This window comes from Schistocerca serialis, chromosome 3 (genome assembly GCF_023864345.2).
Source record: "Schistocerca serialis cubense isolate TAMUIC-IGC-003099 chromosome 3, iqSchSeri2.2, whole genome shotgun sequence".
NCBI classification, from domain to species: Eukaryota; Metazoa; Arthropoda; class Insecta; order Orthoptera; family Acrididae; genus Schistocerca; species Schistocerca serialis.
The window spans coordinates 345,917,491-345,930,407 of NC_064640.1; the positions used below are offsets into that span (position 1 = coordinate 345,917,491).

The window sequence follows — 12,917 nt, forward strand, 5'->3', positions numbered from 1 at the left end:
CGCTTCCTCTTTATTTACCTGACCTAATATTTTCATACGACAAGTATATGGCTATAAGTTATATGTTCACTGAAACCTGTTTGGAGACAACCCCTCGGCATCTTAAGATTAAGCCTATACGTAATGACATCTTTTAGAGCTTCGCAGTTGAATTTGTTGAGGATTTTGTGTGGAATGAAGAAAGTCTGGAACTCCAACTATGTCATCAGCCAATTCTCTTAGGTATTGTTCCCATCGTATATCGATTTGACGTTCACCTTCAAGTATTTGATGATTATGACTGAAGAGTTATTATCATAGATGTTGTACTCAAATTATCAATGACCTTTTCTGCTATTCATGTACGTCACATCCCATTTGTTTACATTACCCGGTAATATCCCGTGTCTCCATCATGTTATGATTGCACAAAACTTAAACAACTTCTCTGTGATACATTCTGTTTGTACGTAGCATCGTTATCAGCAAATAACCTCAGTGCAGTTGACATTATCTCTCAGTATATAATACATACCAGGTTAATTACAATGGCCCCATCAAGCTTCCCTGAGATGCGCCCGACGCGATCTCTAATAACGTCTTCTTGATCCGTTCGTTGCACACACTACTTCCGCTACGAAATCTTGTCAGCTAAATATTCCCTGTCGAAAGAACATCATCACATTAAAAGTGTGATATTATTACAGTGGGATTATCTTAGATAAAAGCAGTACTGTAAAACATCCCGTGTCTGATTCGCTTAACTGATAGGGTGTGTTATTTGGACGGAAACTTCTATACGACCTGAAAGAGCGTAGCGAAATATTTATTTAATTCGCATTATATCTAGCTTAATAAAAGAATTCCTATCTGAGTCAGAAATAATGAAGTGTTAATAATCTCTCGTTATGTATCGGAAACTATCAAAAAATGGAGTAAGCTTAGAGTATAAAATACTATCCAGGCCAAGGTCATTATAGACGAATTGAACAAGAATAGGGAAGGAAATCGGCCATGTACTTGTCTGAAACAATCTGGTACTCAAATCATGTAATTCGAGAAAACCTCACTGCTCTCAAATACTAATCTCTATTTCAACCACTAAACCACCTCGCCTCGCTCTCTTAAAATGAAAGGTAAACTTATTATTGCAATTAACATTTCGAAATCCTCTGCGTTTTACACACTCACCCGTAAATTAATAATTTTGAGGTGCGGCTGAAAAATCTGTACTTCAACCCCCACATTCATTACTTTTGGTTGCCAATCGAGCGACAACGGCAGAGTGAGTTACTAGTGGTATGGCTTCTTGTTTAGTAGAAGCAACAGGACAGTGTTCACACTGAAGGTCAGATGCACTTTTCAGAAAGCAGACAGCTAATGTGTGCACTTACGTCATAGGTGGTGTGTTTCTGGCGACATGAGAGGAAAGCTACGTTCAGTAATAAAGCACACTGTTGTCACTGCATGATATAGAAAGTTTCTCGTCTATCTTGTTGGACTTACTCAGTGAATTAAGACCAGGAATTTCTGTATGGAGACTGCCCCACATTAGCAGTCGATTAACGCTATGGAGAAGTTTCCAGGAGGATGAGGGTTGGTATCACCACACAATCATCATAACTTGAAGTTTTCGTGGTTCGCTTAAAGAAATCAGGCAAATTCCAGTATAATTGTCACAACAACGTCCCCTTTATCGTCTATCTGCTCTATAGTACAGTCTGTAATGATGTCGATTGAAAGAAACGTTAACTCCTAGGCCGTCCTCGACAAATCATGTGCCAGGTGGGCCAGTATTACACAATTATGTATTTTACTAACAAGTTTTACGTAAGAAAGCTATCACATTACACAGAGAATTGCTTTATTTGGACAAGAAGAGGCGAAGAAATCGACTGTGACCTATTCCAAGAAAGCATCCCGGAATTCACCTCCAATAATTTAGGAAAATCCCGAGAAATCTGTATAGATTTGGTCAAACGGACTGCATGACCAATATTTCGAACCTCTTTGTGGCAAGTGTGGAAGAGTGTAAGCGCTGGCTTTTATGAACTGTTTAGAGGTATTTTCTCCCATGAATTTGTTTTACTTTCTATACAAGTAAACAGGAGTGGCGAGTGTATAGTTCACGACCTTCCTGAAATCTATGCATCGCTGTTTTAGAAGAACGGTATTTTTTGTTCTTGAAAATAGTATAATTGGTGATTTTCAACCACATGTTATTGCTTAATAAGAGTTTTGTGTAGTATGATGGTAAGCAGTACGATTTACTTAATAGCGTGATGTTGTTTAATTCGTTCTACGTGTTTGTAGTCTAATAACCGCCATATAGTACAAGATGGACTATTCCCAAGTACGGTATAATTTCATATTGTTTCGTTCAGGGATGCGTAAATACATAAAAACAACTTCTACGATTATGAATGTTGTCTCATTTCATCGATGTTGTAATTGAGCGAAATGTTCGTAGGTGAAGTTAGTGTAAAAGAAAACAAATCACTTATCTGCGTCAATCACGTAGTGAAGGAGTGTCGTGGAACCTACTACCACGGCTGCTGAGCGTCAGATTACTCCCTAACGATGATGCTGCCAACAGAAAAGTACAGTCGTTGACGATTGTAAGATAATGCAGAAACTCTGGGACAGTATTCAGAGCTGGTGCACCGAATGACTGATCTTTTTAGTACTGGTGAAGGCAATATGATGCCTATAAGAAAGGGAGATAACTCATTAATATACATCTGGGGTAATACTAAGTAATCTTTGTATCCCATTAGAAATCAGTAAGTTCAGAATATGCGAACAATTACTTCCTATTCAATTTAACGGTATTCCAATGCCGTACCAGAAAACTGAAAAACTTTGGTGTAACTTTGGATAAGCACCACAGCTGGGTAGTAAATACTGTCACCATGTACTGAAAGACTTCCGCTTGCCCCTAGGTCCTCAAAAAGTTTCGGAACACGCACTGACGGAATTACACTACTGACCATTAAAATTGCTACACCACGAAGATGACGTGCTAAAGACGCGAAATTTAACCGACAGGAAGAAGATGCTGTGATATGCAAATGATTAGCTTTTCAGAGCATTCACATAAGGTTGGCGCCGGTGGCGACACCTACAACGTGCTGACATGAGGAAAGATTCCAACCGATTTCTCATACACAAACAGCAGTTGACCGGCGTTGCCTGGTGAAACGTTGTGATGCCCCGTGTAAGTAGGAGAAATGCTTACCATCACGTTTCCGACTTTGATAAAGGTCGGATTGTAGCCTATCGCGATTGCGGTTTATCGTATCGCGACATTGCTGCTCGCATTGGTCGAGATCCGATGACTGTTAGCAGAATATGGAACCGGTGGGTTCAGGAGGGTAATACGGAACGCCGTGCTGGATCCCAACGGCTTCATATCACTAGCAGTCGAGATGACAGGCATCTTATCCGCCATGGCTGTAACGGATCGTGCAGCCACGTCTCGATCCTTGAGTCAACAGATGGGTACGTTTTCAAGACTACAACCATCTGCACGAACAGTTCGACGACGTTTGCAGCAGCATGGACTATCAGGTCGGAGACCATGGCTGCGGTTACCCTTGACGCTGCATCACAGACAGGAGCGCCTGCGATTGTGTACTCAACGACGAACCTGGGTGCACGAATGGCAAAACGTCATTTTTTTGGATGAATCCAGGTTCTGTTTACAGCATCATGATGGTCGCATCGGTGTTTGGCGACATCGCGGTGAACGCACATTGGGAGCGTGTACTCGTCATCGCCATACTGGCGTATCATCCCGTGTGATGGTATGGGGTGCCATTGGTTACACGTCTCGCTCACCTCTTGTTCGCATTGGCGGCACTTTGAAAAGTGGACGTTACATTTCAGATGTGTTACGACCCGTGGCTCTACACATCATTCGATCCCTGCGAAACCGTACATTTCAGCAGGATAATGCACGACCGCATGTTGCAGGTCCTGTACGGGCCTTTCTGGATACAGAAAATGTTCGACTGGTGCCCTGGCCAACACATTCTCCGGATCTCTCACCAATTGAAAACGTCTGGTCAATGGTGGCCTAGCAACTGGCTCGTCACAATACGCCAGGCACTACTCTTGATGAACTGTGGTATCGTGTTGAAGCTGCATGGCCAGCTGTACCTGTACACGCCATCCAAGCTCTGTTTGACTCAATGCCCAGGCGTATCAAGGCCGTTATTACGGCCAGAGGTGGTTGTTCTGGGTACTGATTTCTCAGGTTCTATGAACCCAAATTGCGTGAAAATGTAATCACATGTTAGTTCTAGTATAATATATTTGTCCAATGAATACCCATTTATCATCTGCATTTCTTGTTGTTGTTGTTGTTGTGGTCTTCGGTCCTGAGACTGGTCTGATGCAGCTCTCCATGCTACTCTATCCTGTGCAAGCTTCTTCATCTCCCAGTACCTACTGCAACCTACACCCTGCTGAATCTGCTTAGTGTATTCCTCTCTTGGTCTCCCTCTACGATTTTAACTCTCCACGCTGCCCTCCAATACTTAATTGGTGATCCCTTGATGCCTCAGAACATATCCTACCAACCGAACGCTTCTAGTCAAGTTGTCCCACAAACTCCTCTTTTCGCCATATCTATTCAGTACCTCTTCATGTGATCTACGCAACTAATTTTCAGCATTCTTCTGTAGCACCACATTTCGAAAGCTTTTACTTCTTCTTGGTGTAGCAATTTGAATGGCCAGTAGTGTAGTAGTGCCACTACGAGAATGCAAATCAGGTTTTGCTTTAAATATATGATGTAACGGTCGTGAGTGTTAGTTACCTTTGAGGTTGGATGTGTGGAGTTATGTTAGTCAAAAATCCCTTTAAAGCGACAAAGACGCCGTTATCAACCAACACCTCACTGAGTTTGTACGAGGTCGTGTAATAGAGCTACATGAAGCTGGACGTTCCTCCTGCGATACTGCAGAAAGACTTGGCAGGAAAGTAATCACTGTACATGATTGCTAGCAGCGGTGGTCATGAGAATACACAGACTCAAGCAGACCGGGCTCCGGACGGCCACATAGCACTACCGAGAGGGAAGACCTTCGAGTTCTGAGTATGACTCTAGCGCATCGTACTGCATCTGCAACAGCAATTTCAGCAGCATTTGGCACCACAGTGACACAACGAACTGTTATATATCGATTAATTCAAGGACAACTCTGAGCAGGAAGCCCTGAAGCTTGCGTTCTACTAACCCCAAACCACCGCCATTTGGGATTTCAGTGAAAGCTCACTGGAGGGCAGGGTGGAGGTCTATTGTGTTTTCTGGTGAAATCTGGTTCTGCCTCGGTGCAGGTGTGTTGGTTGGAAGGAGGCCAATTGAGGGATGGCAACCAACCTGTCTGCTTGCCAGACACACTGGACTTATCCCTGGAGTTATCGCCTGGGGTGCGTTTTCGTATGACAGCTGGAGCACTCACGTGGTTATCTCGCGCACCTTGACTGCAAATGTGTACTTCAATCTAGTGCTTCTGTCTGTTGTACTACCATTCATGAACATCATCCCAGGGGACGTTTTCCATTAGGGTAAGGCTCGCCTACATACCGCTGTTGTAAACCAATGTGCGGCACAGAGTGTCGACTCGTTAGTTTGGCTTGCTGGATCACCAAATCTGTCTCCAATAGAGCACATGTGGGGACATCACGGGACGACAACCGCAGCGTCATCCACAAACAGCAGTAACCGTCTCTGTATTGATCGACCAAATGCAACAGGCACGGAACTCCATCTTACAAATTGACATACGGCACCTGTACAACACAATGCAGGCACGTCTGCACGGTTGCATTTAACAGTCTGGCGGTTACACCGGTCATTTATGTTCCAGCATTTCACATTTGCAATGGCTTATCTCGTGCTTACATTAAACTGTTATCTTGCAGCGTTAATCACTTAAATATGTTACCGAGACATGTGTATTCTCGAAATATGATTACTCTACATTAATTATTTTCTGGTGTTACAATTTTTTCAGTCAGTGTATTTCCATAGGATGAGAAACGCGAATCCGTGCACTATCTCGTTCTACCGAACCTATACTACTGTGACGTAATTCAATGCGGCACTAGTAGTGACAACACTAGACAGTTAGAACTAACAATGAGTGCTTGTGTGTGTTACATCTGCACCATTCGTCTGCATGACTATATCAATGCTTCATGCGCACAGTAAGGGTGACTGCGATCAGACAGTTTATGTGACTACAACACACCGTGTCTACTTAATTGCACCCTCAGTGCGCAAACACCCCACTACCTCGCATCTGAGCTTAAATACCTGCCATCTCATTTTGTTCGAAACACACGGTCCCACTTATCAAGTATACTAGCTGTGCTCATTAATTAAAAAAATTTGGCTAACTCCGTCGCTGCTGCTGCTGCTATCTGCCTCTGGAACAGGCTGCCCCGATTTCTGCGTACAATTCAAAGCGCTGCTGCTTACAAGAAGAAGGTGAAGCTCTTCATTCTGTCACCCTCATGACCTTTTCCCAAAAATCAACGTATATGGGCAACTTTCCCTCTGCAAAATAGTAAACCTACTACTCACATCTTCTCCCAGGTACGCTTCTCTCTCTGAGTGACGGCACTTTCCCTTATATTTATCAGTTGTTGCTGTCACGTTCTTCTTTCCGTTCCCCTTTCACCCTCTCGTGCCCATGGCTGCCAGTACTCATAATTAAAAACCTACCTTCCCGTAATTTCTAGTTGTTGTTGCACAGGTTGGTTATAATTAAACTTTCGCTACTTGGGCGGGTCCCTATGAAAAACGAGTGATCGCAGCACAATGAAACTTTGCGGAAAAATTTGCAACGAAATGCGGAAAAGAAATAACGAATAAACCACTGAAAAGAAAACACATTTTAATTTTCACATGATAGGGTAATCGTTGTTAATTGAGTACCATGTTTACGTTCCAGGTTACAAACGTTGCTCAATCTGACGACCATCTGCATCCATTACAGCCTGTAGCTGCACTAGATGTACAATTTGACAACTGTTCGCAGCACTTTTCGGACGGTGGACCATGGAATGTTCACCTGCCGAGACACAGCTCTTGCACCGCTTGAAGGTCGCACATTGCGCCCAGCATTCTCATCTGTGGCAACGGTAACTTCTTCAGCAATTTGTGACGTATTTGGCCGTTGCTTCTTCCAGGACTAATTCCCAAATCGCCAGTTAATTCGAGCTTCCGAATGATGTCCCTCAATCCTGGTGCGGAAAGAGGACCTCTCCGTTTTACTTTAACGCATCGATACTCGCGAAGGGCAGTAGAACTATTGCTGGTATTATGATAAATACCTTTATGAGTAAAGTCCTGTTCACCTCGTCCAGACCCATGTTGACTGTCTGCAATTGTAATGGTCACCGATGTTTTTGTTTCAACCGTACGTCGCCGTACCAGTACCGGTGTTTAACGGCAAGTCATGACACTAACAAGGCAAATCCTGCGACGCACAATCTGAACATCATTCCTATAGAGCTGGGTAGCCATACGGTAAATATTTTGCCGTCTAAAAGAATGGTTCAAATGGCTCTGAGCACTATGGGACTTACATCTGAGGTCATCGTCCCCTGGAACTTAGAACTACTTAAACCTAACTAACCTAAGGACATCACACACATTCATGCCCGAGGCAGGATTCGAACCTGCGACCGTAGCGGTCGCGCGGTTCCAGACTGAAGTGCCTAGAACCGCTCGACCACCCCGGCCGGCTTTTCCGTCTACACTGGATCAAGTAGCGAAAGTTTCATTATGACCACCCTGTACTTACCGTGTACAAATGCAAACGGCGTGTGTGTTTTTTATCTGTACTATTGTAATTTTCAATTTCTACGAGGGTCGTTCAATAAGTAATGCAATATATTTTTCTGAGAGCAGGTTGGTTTTATTTAGGATTCCAATACACCATATTATTCCCCACCCTTCTGGCTAAAAAAACTATTTTTCAACACAATCTCCGTTCAATGCGGCGGCCTTACGCCACGTTACTGGGAGGGCCTGTATGTCCTCCTAGTACCACTTTGCTGGTCGACGTCGGATCCAATGTCTTGCTGCATCCACAACCTCCGCATCATCCACGAACTGCTTCCCGCGGTATACATCCTTCATTGAGCCAAACACTAGAAAGTCGGAAACTGCAAGATCCGGGCCGTAGGGTGGACGAGGAAAAACAGTCCAATGAAGTTCTGTGAACTCCACTCTGGTGCGCGGACTTGTGTGGGGCCTAACGTTGTCATATAGGAGAAATTCGTTTGCAGTTTTGTGGTGACGAATACGCTTAAGTAGTTTCTTCGATCAGAATAACCCTTTAAGAGTCCCAGAAGACCGGATGATGGTGCGGCATTGAACTTTTTCTTTGGAGGAGAGGTGGTGTGCTGCCATTTCATGGATTGCCGTTCTGTTTCCAGTTCGAACTGATGAATCCATGTTTCATCGCCTGTGACGACGTGCGACAGAAATTGTCACGGTCTGCCTGGTAACGCGAGAGCAATTCCGCTCAGACAGTCCTTCGTTGCTCTTTATCGGCGACGAGGAACCGAGCGGGCACATACCTTTGAGAACCCCAACTGGTGGACGAGTGTGTCAGCACTACCAACAGAGACGTCCAGTTGAGCAGCGAGGTGTTCCACTGTGACCTGATGACCATCTCGAATGAGAGTGTCCGCACGTTCCAATATTGCAGGAGTCAAAGCTGTGTGCGGCCGGCCGGCGGCCACGAGATGGGACATCTTTGCGCGACCTCGTTCCAAAAAGTCACCGTGCTTTTGTTCACTGCTAGGTTTCCGTAGGCTTTCTGCAGGCGCCTATGAATATCTGCGATGCTTTCTTTTCCCGCCAACACTCTACTTGAAACGAACCTCCGTTACAGAGGCCATTTTGAAGGTTACGTATAGCGCCGTCACCTATCGGAACTTCAGGAAACTATACGAGCTGAAGCGGGAACATTCCACAATATCCCACAACAAATTCTGCATTTTTCAACTGAAACTGGCCGAGAAAAAAATGTGTTGCATTACTTACTAAATGCCAATCGAAAGTGTAGTATAACATGCTTATCGTAATATGTATAATGTGTAGAATGCCTGGTTAGATGTAAGAGATGGCCTGATGGCTCTAATCTTGTCAGGTTAAATAAAAAAAAAAAAAGAATAATGCGCTACATGAAATGAGATAAACATGAAATCTGTAGTACGGTGCCATCGATGGAGGGGTTCTGGTAAAGTGTGGTAAAGTGCGATGTATCTGCAAAGGAAGTCGTATACAAGGTATACATTGCTACTAATTCTAGTGTACTGCTCCAGTGTTTAAGAGTCCTCCTCAAGTAGGTATGACAACACACATCGAATGAACTCAGGGATGTTAGGACGGTAACAGATCGATATAGCCCGTACGAAAGTGTAGCAGGGCCTTGGGGAACATGCATGGGTATCTTTGGGAGAAGACTACTTTGTTCTGTTGGGTAAATTTAGAGCTTCGGTGTCCCAAGAAGACTGTGCGACAACTCTATCGTCACCACAGTGTATCTCGCACAGATATAAAGAGATTAGGAAGTTAGGACGCGTAAAGAAGCATATCTAGATTATAAACTATAATTGTTCACAACGTACCGCAGTGTTGTAGAGCGAGTCAAGGCGAACAATTTTTTTACAGGACACTTGTGATCTATCATGTCGGGAAAGTATTTCAAATTGCCATACAAAAACTGCTTTATCTAAAGCGCATGCGAGTCGGGCGAGATTTTCGTATTCTATTACTTCGTACGCGCAAACTATTATTCCTAAAGAAAAAATTAACAGAATTTTTTGTACGAAATTTAGTGTACCTTCGTTTTGTACCAGGATACATTTTCGCTACAGGCCGTGGTTTTCGAGTAATTAAAGAGAAACTTACAGAAGTGACCTTCACAAGCACTCCCGAGCCTATATTCATCCTCCACCGAACCAGTGGCGGATTTAAAAATTTTGCACCCCTAGGCACACCATATTGTATGCGCCCCGGCCCCCCCCCCTAAAAAAATATGTTTTAAATAGTAACTATTACCCGATCACTTCACAGTTGCCGTTTTGAGTGGGAGCGCTGTGAGCTGTTTCCGTACTCTGCTATTCGCTGTTCTGAAGGACGCATCACCGGTCTAGTCGCTCTCAGTCAAAATGTAATATGGTTCCTGAACTGTACTTGGTGTACGGCAGCGGATAAAACAAACTTAAAACTGCATTGAGTTAACACATTCTTCTGTCGAAAGACAACAGAAACGAACACAAGGAAAACAACTTTTCTTTTGTGGCCTAAAAATTTAGCGCAGCGTGTAGGAGACAACGGATTTTTGTTATACATTCACTTTTCATATGTACTTTTACACGAAACCGTTGAAAATGAAAATAAAAAAGTTGTGTTGCGATCTAAAAATTGAGGCGAACGTGTCATACATTAGAAATTAGTATGTACTTTTACAGAAATGTGTTCAAAATTAAAATTAAACTGTCGTTTTACGATCCAATAATTTGAATGTGTAGCAGATAAAAAAAAAAAAAAAAACACGTTCGCTATTAATACGTGAATTTATAGGAAAGCGTAAGTAATGAAAATGGATTAGAGATTTCGGTGCACGAAGTAATAACTAAATACAGACGAAGAAACACGGAACTGGATTTGCTATTACATAATTTAACAGTATAGTGTGGAATAATCAAATTTGTTTCATAATCTAATAGTTAAGGGTCTGTGTAGCTAGATGCTGCATAATAAGTGTACACAATACCTTTAGTCCATGTATGGGCTGGACAGTTTTGTACTGCAGCTACTGCTCTCACTATAGTTCTTTCTAATGGTATTAGCAAAGGTTTTACGTATTTATTGACAGAACTGAACTACGTTATTTATTAATACTTTTACATCTGAGCGCACTCTCCGATAGCGTATATTTCCGCAATAACTATACATTTCAGCAGACGCCAAGAATACGCATCGGTTGCAATATACTACAGTATCAGTATGACCTGACTGTACAGCGCCGAGCGGCCTGGGTCATTCGGGTACTGTTTAGTATTGCCGGGAGCCTTGAGCCACGTCTGCACGTAAACGAGGTTTAGTTCCGCGTTCAGTCATCAGCAATTGTAAAATAAACTGGTAATACGTACGAACCTTGCAGAACTAGCACTCCTGAAAGAAAGGATATTGCGGAGACATGGCTTAGCCACAGCCTGGGGGATGTTTCCAGAATGAGATTTTCACTCTGCAGCGGAGTGTGCGCTGTTATGAAACTTCCTGGCAGATTTAAACTGTGTGCCGGACGAAGAATCGAACTCGGGACCTTTGCCTTTCGCGGGCAAGTGCTCTACCAACTGAACTACCCAAGCACGACTCACGACCCGTCCTCACAGCTTTATTTCTGCCAGTATCTCGTCTCCTACCTTCCAAACTTTACAGAAGCTCTCCTGCGAAACCTTGCAGAACTAGCACTCCTGGATGAAAGGATAGTCTCGGTCCAGCACACAGTTTTAATCTGCCAGGAAGTTTCATATCAGCGCACACTCCGCTGGAGAGTGAAAATTTCATTCTGGAAACATCCCCCAAGCTGTGCAGCAATATCCTTTCATCCAGGAGTGCTAGTTCTGCAGGGTTCGCAGGAGAGCTTCTGTAAAGTTCGGAAGGTAGGAGACGAGATACTGGCAGAAGTAAAGCTGTGAGGACGGGGCGTGAGTCGTGCTTGGGTAGCTCAGTTGGTAGAGCACTTGCCCGCGAAAGGCAAAGGTCCCGAGTTCTAGTCTCGGTCCAGCACACAGTTTTAATCTGCCAGGAAGTTTCATATCAGCGCACACTCCGCTGGAGAGTGAAAATTCCATTCTGGAAACATCCCCCAAGCTGTGCAGCAATATCCTTTCATCCAGGAGTGCTAGTTCTGCAGGGTTCGCAGGAGAGCTTCTGTAAAGTTCGGAAGGTAGGAGACGAGATACTGGCAGAAGTAAAGCTGTGAGGACGGGGCGTGAGTCGTGCTTGGGTAGCTCAGTTGGTAGAGCACTTGCCCGCGAAAGGCAAAGGTCCCGAGTTCTAGTCTCGGTCCAGCACACAGTTTTAATCTGCCAGGAAGTTTCATATCAGCGCACACTCCGCTGCAGAGGGAATATCTCATTCAGGTAATACGTAGTTTGTAAATCCAATGAAAGTGCTCTAAGTTATAATAAAAATCATATTACAACCTTGAATTTTTAAAACTAATACGAATAAGTAAACAAACTTACCAGTCAGCAAAGTTTGCGTCTGGCTTTGACGGCAGAAAACTTGTTTATCATATCTCCATAGTTCAAACGGTTATCAGTTAGGAGGTGGGCTTCGATGTGAAAAATGGACAAGACATTCAATCTCTCCTCAGAGAACGTAGAACATAGGTACGATTTCGGTCTTTTAAGAGCTGGAAACGAGCGTTCTATTGAACAGTTTGTGTCATACATAGAAATGTTCTAAGAGCAATGGCAACATTCGGATACACGGACTGTAACCTCTCTTTCCGTAAAAATTTACTCATTTTGACTGGTATATCATTAATCTCAGAAGATCTCAAAAGTTCCGCGAAATGTACACATTCACTAGGGAAGGAAGGCTCTAAATCTGTGTCATATGACGCTTGGAGTTTTGCTGCACGTTCAGCAATCTAGTCAGGTGAACTGCTGTTGAGGTTACTTAAAACTGTGAAGGAGCACAACATTGTTCTGTAGCTTTCCTTCCTCCTCACTAATTCAGCGTACAAGTTGTCGAGTACTGGGAGAAATCTTTCGACTCTAAATTTTTCCCTTCCAGTCAGAAAAACTTCAGAGTCCACTTCTTCGTGATCATGAAGTTTGCGTTTTCGTGATCTTTTATAGGTGCATTCATAGTCTATATCAGTCACAAT

General features: G+C 43.5%; 1 protein-coding gene across 6 annotated transcripts in view; it reads right to left on the reverse strand.

Moving 5' to 3' along the window:
- Positions 1-12,917, reverse strand: part of LOC126470158 (protein O-linked-mannose beta-1,2-N-acetylglucosaminyltransferase 1-like) — a 2,280,325-nt gene that overhangs the window by 114,734 nt on the left and 2,152,674 nt on the right. The window lies entirely within an intron of this gene.